Source organism: Pteropus vampyrus, unplaced genomic scaffold (genome assembly GCF_000151845.1).
Source record: "Pteropus vampyrus isolate Shadow unplaced genomic scaffold, Pvam_2.0 Scaffold160, whole genome shotgun sequence".
NCBI lineage: Eukaryota > Metazoa > Chordata > Mammalia > Chiroptera > Pteropodidae > Pteropus > Pteropus vampyrus.
The window spans coordinates 3,476,863-3,486,014 of record NW_011888941.1 but is presented as its reverse complement, the minus strand read 5'-3'; positions in this window follow the sequence as shown (position 1 = coordinate 3,486,014).

Sequence of the window (9,152 nt, the reverse complement as noted above, 5' to 3'; positions counted from 1 at the left end):
AGTATTATTCGTATCTGTAATTTTGAGCTGGGACACTAACTTGAGAAGAATCACCTCCAAAAATAACATAAGAAAAGATCATGAAATCGCTTGAGCAGTCTGAGGCACCGAAGGGCCAGCTGTCAGACTGCTGGCTGTCGCCCGTTCCACTCAGATCACTCTGAGCATTTTCTTTCCTGATAGAAAAGGAGAGTCTCGGCTCTCTTTTCTTTTTTGATTACTCTAAGGCAAGATAATAAACAAAAAACTAATTACATTTATCTATTTTTAACTGTTTTGATGTAACTTTAGGCTTAGTAAAGAGTGGGAAAATAGTGCAAAGCTCACATAAACCCTTTCCTGAGCTCCCTTTTGTTAACATCCCGTGGGACTATGGTAGAGTCATCAGAGTCAGTAAGTTAGCTTCAGCACTGTCAACCAAACTACAGGCTGTTCAGTTTCACCAGTTTTTCCATTAATGTCCTTTCTGTTCCACAATTCTGTTTCTGATCCAGTTTTCCACATTTCATTTAGTTGTCACATCTCCTTGGTCTCTAACCTATGACAGTTCCTCATTTTTTGTGACCTTAACACTCTTGAACAAGAGAGATTTTATAGAATGTCCCTCAGTTTGGGGTAGGGTGGCATTTTCTTATGATTAGTTTATGGTGACACGTGTGTGTGTGTGTGTGTGTGTGTGTGTGTGTGTGTGTGTGTGTGTTTAAATCAAGAATACCTCAGTGGTGACATGACTTGATTCCGCTTTAATTTAATGTTGGGCTGCGTTCCATGTCCCCTTGAAGCAGCGGGAGCAACTGGGATGAAACTTCTCTGGATCCCTCAGGAAGCTCATGGCACCCAGACCCCAGTAAGCAATTCCCCCTCCCTGTGCTTCCTCCAGACATAAGTGTCCTCTGTCTCCCGTCATGTTTCTTTTTTGTTTCCACATGCCTAGTCCCCTAATTATCCTGTTATATTACCTTGCAGATTTAGGAGAGATCTTTTTCTGAGAAGCCAACTGCAGTTTAAGAAACAAAAATGTCAAACCTTTTCATCATATACATACCTACACACACACAAATTAAGTTTGTGACCACTAAGCCTTTAAGTCTCAAATTTCATCTGACTTTAGAGTGGTCACTAAGATAATTCATATTTTTAAAAATCTTGAGATGATGTCAATTGTAGTTATAGTCAATTTATATCCAAAGAAGAGAGCTAATTTGCCCATGAAGCCACCCAAATTCATTATTTAGGTGCTAACTAAAGTTTGGAGACACTGATGTAGTTTTATTGAATGTGTTAATTCTACAGACTGTAAAGTGATTGTCAGAGCGTCCACAGAGTCACCCATAGGAATTGGGGGTGTTTAGCAGTGGACTTCAATTAACATTTTATTTTGCTAATTTAGCACGAAGAAAGCATCTGAAGGTAGCTTGCAGCGGAAGAAGTTTTGCTAGCAAGGTTCATCTTTTCCCACCCAATAAAGAGTTTTGAATCTGTGATATGGCTATTCATTGCATCAGGAAAATAGCATAGGCCAAAGAAAAAAGCTTGTCCAATCATATCTACTTGTCTTGCTCCATGCCTATAATAACGTGGCCAGGAGAGGAAAGATGAGCATAGGAGTGGGCCTGTGCCAGGGAACAGGATGGGAGTTTCTGAGTTTGTACTCAGTGCCGTGGGGATGCCAACACAGAGGCTGGACACTGGCCGGCAGGTCCCTACGTAACTGCCCTCATTGTTTCTGCTTTATTAGGAAGCTGACCCGAGCCAGGCTGATGCCAACACCTTCCCCACCCAACGGAGTCTACCACCTGACTTTTCTGAGCTATCCCAATCCAGGCATCAGGTCAGCGTCCATCTCTGGGACCACTAGAAAGCTGGCCCCTGCATTTGCTTCTAAATTTTCCTCCCTTAAATGTCCATCAGGACCAGCTTAAAACAACACGGGAGGTAACTCAAAGTGTCCTGCCCTGTTGCAGAGCACACCTTTCCAGCCCCTTCCCCTTCAGCCTGATGATTTCCCCTCAGGTCTGTCCTCTGCACCTGAGCTTTTTCTCATCATATGGGACGGACTAACATCGTAACCCGGTGACATAGAGCCAGAAAGAACTAAGAGACTTGGGAGGGTCTGAATTCTCCCCCAGCCCTTTCCAAGAGTCTAAGAATGTGTGACAACTTCTGTTAATTCCCTTTGAGATTTGGTTTTTAGCATTGATATTTTCAATTTTCTCAGAGATGTCTCCTGTAATGGATATTGGTATTGGTCCATTGTTTCGTGGTTTTCCTATGTATGTTTACCCAGGTTAACTGAGAAGCTTAAGATACATTTTTTTTTCTTTTAAAGGAAAGTCTTTTATTAAAATGGCAAAATATAAATTTTTAAAAATTCACTGCATGTATAAATATACCGCACATCACAGGAAGATTCAAAGAAGTCAAGCACACTTCTACCTAACGCCTGAATCTCTGTGACCAGCCATCAGTGAAGGGTTCTGTGCAGTCTGTGCCCCACGCCCACTCCTGACACAAGCTTTGAGCCCTCAGATGTTGCAGCTTTCCATAGGTACAAGTGACTGCAGTAGGCAGATAAGAATGAGGCAGGGTTTTTAATTTCAGGGATTGTTATATTAAATTCAACCGAACTGTTGTAGTTAACGGTAACTATTTTGTGGCCGTTGTCCCTTGAAAAGGTGCCCAGGGAGCAGTTTTTGCTCAGGGTCCCTCTGACGACTGTTTGGTGTGTAGAGTACCTCGGACACTTGTGCCCTTAGATAATGGGCTCTTTTGAACTGAAGCTCTAATTCAAGAACTCGGAACTGAATGTAGCTAATAAAATAAGTGAGCAACGTGGAGTAATACGAATAGGTAATAGCTGTAACTTCTCTGTAAATAAGAGAAGTAAGGTTGGCTGAGGTTAGGTTTTCAAGGACTTCACATCTTACAGTGAGTTTGGAGATCTTTTAGGCGGTGGCATATTTTCCAAAGCTTTTGAAAAGGGTTAGGATTTGATGATGTCTCAGGCGCAAGGTCCACGTTTCTGTCCACCTCATGTATTGTTTTTGAATCTGGCCTGACTGGTTCAAACCTTAGTGTGACCCTATGATCTCTATTCACTTATAAGGGACTATCAGAGACTCAAAAAAAAAAAAAAATTAATGTAAAATGTTATGGTAGCAAATCTAGCTTTAGGTAGAGTGTTCTTTTTAAAGTGTAGATGAAGAATTCATCTTTAGCCTATTCGTAAGAAAGTACTTCCTGTTATTGGGCAGTAATACCCATTGAGGAGTTTTTGAGTTTTTACCCTCTGAAGTGATGAATCTCTGGTGCACATATAGCTACCTAGGGCTATAAAGACTTTGTTTCATATAATTCTCAAATGTGAACTTTTTTTGCAGATACGTAGGGCACCATTCCCATCTTAAGGCTCCTGTCATCGCGTGCACATTTCGCGATAGGAGATGAGAGTGTCATTCTTTGGATCAGGAATAATGATTACTGGTGAAGACCTATCTCAATGAATGCCTCTTTGTCATTGCATTCTTTCAGCAGCATATATTTATTTCTATCTCAGATGAGGCATCTATATATTTTTTCTTTAATCTTGTAGTGTTGGATCTACATGCCTCTTTCTATATCTAAACAATCTGTTTACTTCAGACATTGCTCTTATTCTATGTGTATTCTTTCTGGGTGACTTTACTTTTGGCCTGGCCTTGGTGAGATTTAGTAGAGAGGAAAAGAAAAAGGGAGCGAGGCGATTGGTAGCACCAGTCTTGAACTGGCCAACACGTAGGAGTGGAGATACATGTACAGCCCTGGAATTCGAAGGAGAAGCTGAAGCTGAAGCTGGGTAGAGGCCCAGGAGTTAAGAGGCCGGCCTCTTGGAGGCTGCTACCCCGGAAGGCGCAAAAACCGACCCAGCGCAGGGCATTTGCCCGCCACATGTGAGTGTTTTCTTCCCTCAGAGGATAATCTAGGGGGATACTTGACAGGATGCCTCCTACTGGTCTTTGTAAATATGGGTGCAATGTAAACTCAGTACTGGATTTAGATGAGCTAAGAAATTACAGGTAATCACTTATGTATATGATACATGTTTTTATTAAATGAAATTTCAAGCCAAGGAACATGTATTTTGTGAATCCTACCAAATTTATTAAACTGAGGTCTGTATCTAATTCCAGGATGAGCTGGTTTGGAGAGATGAGTAAAATTTAATATGTATATGCATAATATTTAAGACATTTAAAAGAATGTTGATAGTCTTTATGAGACTATGAGAAAATAATAATAAAAGCAACCCCAACTTAAACAGAACATTAAGAATGCCTTTGAAATCTGGTGCATCCCTGTTCCCAGTCCTGTCCTCCCTGGACTTGTGTCTATCATTCTCTTACTTTTCTTTATGGCTGAAACCCTATTACGTTAGCTGGATTTCCATGTCTTTAATTCTTCCAAAGCCTTAGATATCGTTCAGCATATCGTGTTTGGCATGTCCCCAGCCCTCAGCGCCGAGAGTCATCCTCGTAGCTAGCTGCTTTGTAGTATTCCATGCTGTCGAGGCAACTTGAGTTGTCTCGTTTTCCTCCTCCTCGAGCAAGATGGCTGCCATCTTTCTTGCCTTTGCCCCGGCGGACATCACTTCTGTAGGGCACGCGCCTAGAGGTAGAACCACCAGCTTAGTCACGTCAAGGGCTTTCTAGATGATGCCAAAATAATCTTGCCAGTTTAGAAGCTTCCACCAGCAGTGTAGGGAGTTTTCATTGCTCAGTGTTCTTGCAAACATTTGATGTCATCAGGCTTCAGTGGTTTGGTCACATTAATAGGTGTAAAATGGGGTCTCATTGTAGCTGTAATTTGCAATTCCAGCTTAATCAGCTTGAGCATTCCTTCATGGCTATTTGTTCTTGTTTCCACTTCTTTGAGAAGCCTCTTCATGAATTTTGCCCATTCTTCTATTAGATTATCGTTATTTTCTTTCTATAGGAGTTCTCTGTATCATCTAGGTATCTTTTTTTTGTCACATTTGTGATGTTAGTGTCTTTTCCCCATCCCTGTATTTTTCCCCATCTTAACTTCTCACTTTCTTTATGGTATCTTTTGAAGAACAAAGGTTTTACATTTTAATGTGAATGAATTTATCTTTTTCCCTAGGGTTTGTGGTTTTTTTATATCTTATTTTAGAAATTCTTCCCTACCCTAAGGTCGTGAATATTTTTTCTCATACTTTCTTTTCAAAGTTTGAAAGTTAGGCCTTCTATACTTAAGAGTCGTAATTCATCTGGAATAATTTTGATGCTTGATAGCAGGTAGAAAACTACTTTTTTTCTTCTGTGCGGATGTCCAGTTATCCCAGCACTGTTTACTGAACGTGTTTATATTCTTTATACACCTTATGATATATAGTGCCACTCTTGTCATATTTTAAGGTTCTATAAATGCACAGTCTGTTTCTGGACATCCAGATATGTTCTCTTGGGCTCTCCTTATAGCAGTGTCACATTATCTCAATAACTGTAACTTTGTATTACATCATATCTGTTGGGTCAAGTCCCCTTTATCTTTTTCATAAGTCTTGCTTTTTTTGGCCCTCTCTGCCATGTGAATTTTATAATCACCTTGTTGAATTTTACACACACACACACACACACACACACACACACACAGAATTTTTATTGGAATTACATTTTTTTCTCGATCGGGAGAAATTTTCTTTTTGTTGAAGCATAATTTGCATACAGTAAAATATACAGAACCGAAGTGCACAATTCAATGAATTTTAATAAATCTATATACCTGTGTAACCAATAACTCCAACAAGATACAGATTATTTCTGTTAGCCTGGAAATTTCTGTTGTGTTGTTTTCCATTTGGTCACCCCTTTCTCTCCAAAGTATAAACACTGTTCTGATTTCTATCACTATAGATTGCCTAGTTTGAAACTTCATATAAACTGAAAATACAGTGTCTGTATGGTTTCTTTCAATTCATTGTTTTTGAAATTAGATTCGTCCATGTTGACTTTATCAGTAGTTTATTCCTTTTTATTCTCAAGTTGTATTCCACTATATAAATGAATACAAATGAGAAAAATTGAGTTGTTTCCTATTTTTGGCTATTATGAATAAGGCTGTTGTGCACATTCTTGTGCAAGCCTTTTGTGGATATTGGTATATACTCAAGAGAAATGGAAACATTTAAGAATGGATTTGTGGGGTAACAGGATAAATCCATGTTTAACTTTATGAAGAAACAACAGATTTCCAAAGTGACGGTACCATTTCATACTCCTTCCAACAAAATATGAGATCTCTAGTTGTTCATTAACATTTAGTGTTGTTGGTATTTTTAACTGTTTAATTGGTGTGAAATGTTATTTCATTGTGCTTTTGGTTTGTAGGAGTTTTTGTATATTCTGTGTATGAGCCCTTTGCCATATATATTATTGAAAAATTTCTCCGAGTCTGGGGCTTGCCTAATGGTGTCTTTCAATGGACACAAGTTTTTAATTTTTATAAAATCCAATTTACCAACTTTTTTCTATAATGATTAGTACTTTTTGTATCCCAAAAAATCTTTATGTACCCCCAAGGCCCCAAATATATTCTTCTATGTGTTTTTCTAGAAGCTTTGTAGTTTTAGCTTTTATTTTTAAAATAAATCAATGCATCTTAAATTAATTTTTGTATGTGATGAGGCTGGGATAATTCAGGTTAATTTTTTTTCCCCCATAAGGTTATCCAGTTGTTCCAGCACCATTTATTGAAATGACTTTTCTTTCCCCCATTGAATTGCATTGGTGCCTTTGTCAAAAACCAATCGAATGTATGTACTCAATGTATAACTCTAATTTTGGACTTTCTCTTCTGTTCCATTGATCTATTTGTCTATCCTGATGTCTTATTACTGCAATTTTATAGCAGTTTCTAGAGCCAGTTAGTGTAAGTCTTTCAACTTTGGTCTTAATTTTCAAGATCATTTTTACTATTCTAGATACAGTCATGTGCTGTTTAAGGGTGGAGATATATGTCCCAAGAAATGTGTAGTTCTATGATTTAATTGTTGTGTCAGCATGACAGAGTACTTACACAAACCTGGGTTGTATAGCCTACTACACACCTAGGTTATATGGTACAGCCTATTGCTCCTAGGCTACAAGCTTCTACAGCAGGTAAATGTACAAAACAACACAAGAGTAAATGAAACAGAGAAAATGATGCAATCAAGAGACCAAGTAAACATAAGATGTATGAGGCTGCTGCTGGCATACTACACACTTTTATAGCAGACTTTTTGTAAGTAGAAAGAGTACACTCTAAAGTAACAATAAAATGTATAGCATAGTAAATACATAAATAACAGTCATTTATTATCATTATCAAGTATTATATACTGTACATTATTGTGTGTGCTATTCTTTTATATGACAGGAAGCACTGTGGGTTTGTGTACATCAGCATCACCACAAACACGTGAGGAATGTGTTGCACTGTGACGTTATGACAGCTACAACATCACTAGGTGACAGGAAATTTTCAGCTCCATTATCATCTTATGGGACCACCGTTGTACATGTAGTTTGTTGTTGACCAAAGCGTCGCTTATGTGGTGCGTAACTATATTTTGATTTCCATTTAAATTTTAAAACTGACTTGTCTATTTCTGCAGAAAAGTTTGCTGGGGTTATAATTTAGGTCTTTAATGTCTAACAAGACATTAAAGACATTAAAATCATAAGATTTTATGATTTTCTCCATTAGGATTTTATACATCTTTGTTAGATACTTCCTTCATACATAATTTTTACTATGGTAGATGTCTTTTTTAAGATTAAAGTTTCTAATTATTGTTTCCATGTAGAAACTTTGGCATATGAAATTTTTAAGTATAAACAATATTTGTAAACTTTTCTTAATTCTAATAGATTATTTAGGAGTTTCCATGCAAACCAGTAATACCATCTGTAAATAATTACAGTTTTATGTCCTTGTTTTCAATTCATTATAACTATTCTTCTTTTTCAACTGTCAGACTCCCAAGACAGTGTTGAGTAGAGATGGGGCTGCCTTGTCAAAGTAACATAAACTGGATGCCTTAAACAACTTAACTTTATTGTCTCACAGTTCTGGAGGCTAGAGGTCTGAGATCAGGGTGATGGCAGTTTTGGTTCTTTCTGAGGGAGAACCTGTCCCAGGCCTCTCCCCTTGCTTCTGGTGGCCTCAGGTGTTCCTTGGCCATCTTCTCCCTGTGTTTTCACTTGCCTTTCCTCTATGTATATCTGTCTTTGTGTCCAAATGTCCCCTTTTTATAAGGAACCTAATCATATTGGATTAAGGCCCACCCTACTGACCTCATCTTAACTTGATTATCTACAAGGACCCTGTTTCCACAAAAGGTCATATTCACCAGTACTAAGAGTTAGACTTCAGCATGTTTGGGGGTACATAATTTAACCCATGACAGATGGTAATAGTCTTATTCCTTGTTTTATGTTTTTTCCCTTTTAATTTTGTAAATGTGGTAAATTAAACCAACAGATTTTATTACCTTAAATCACCATTGCATCCCAACTTATTCATATTGTATTTATATACATATTGATTCAGTGTGCTAATATTTAATACTTTTGCATGTTTACAAGTAAGAATGATCAATGATTTTTCTCCCCCTGTAGCCATATCTGATTTGGATATCAAAGTTATACTTTATACTGGCTTTATAAAAAAAAGTGTTTGGTGGAACTTACTGGGTGAACCATCTGGACCTGATGCTTACTTTATGGGACAGACAGTGTCCGTGAAACCAGAATATAGCCAGTGCTCTTGCATTGCTCATAAACTCATCCAAATCAGCTCCCATGGGCTTGGCTATGTGCCATGAAAAGAAGTAGGGCCTCTAGAAGCTTATGGGTCATATCAAAATCTCTTCTGCTCAGCTCCACTTGTAGCAGAAAGAACGAAATTGTTTTTGAGCCAAAGCTGAGGAAATCTGAAGAACCTAAAGGAAGATGCCAAAGCAACAAATTTTTTTTAGCAGTAGCTACAGGTGTTAACTAAAAGATAATGTTTCTGTGTACATCTGTAGAAGAAAATTAGTAGTTTTACATTAGCATTTTCAAAGACACTTCGATTCTAATTATCACTAGTGGTGCTGTGTATTCTTAATT